Raw genomic sequence first — 530 nt, forward strand, 5'->3', positions numbered from 1 at the left:
GGGAGGACCTCTGTTCATTGCTCAGGTTCAAGGCTCTAGCCATTTATCCTTCCCTAGATTATTCTTGCCCAAAGGAGAGGTTTCACCAATAGAGCAGCAGGGTAAAGTCTTACATGATAAATAACAATATGATTTATGTGTATATCTGAAATTAAAAAATTAAAAAAAAAAATAAATAAAACAACTTGCTTTTGAAAATGCTAAAAAAAAATAAAATAAAATAAAATTTGCATTTCTCCCTGTCAGTACTCATGCTTCCAGCTTACAGTGATGTACCTTGTCAAATTTCTGTAATACATTCCATTGCCACTTTAAAAATACATATTAGAAGGACTAACACCAAGTATATACTTTCTACAATAAGATTCCAATACCTTGATGCTCTCCGTTTTTGCCTCCCCCCACCTTTTGTATCCTTCCTGTAGATTTTGTAATCTACGTGCTCTGTATTCTCTTTCATCTTCCAAGTATCTGACATTCAAATTATATCCACGGTTTCACTTGCTGGTGTAGAACATCCTTCAGTGTGT

The sequence above is a fragment of the Bos javanicus genome, chromosome 27 (genome assembly GCF_032452875.1).
Source record: "Bos javanicus breed banteng chromosome 27, ARS-OSU_banteng_1.0, whole genome shotgun sequence".
Taxonomy (NCBI): Eukaryota; Metazoa; Chordata; class Mammalia; order Artiodactyla; family Bovidae; genus Bos; species Bos javanicus.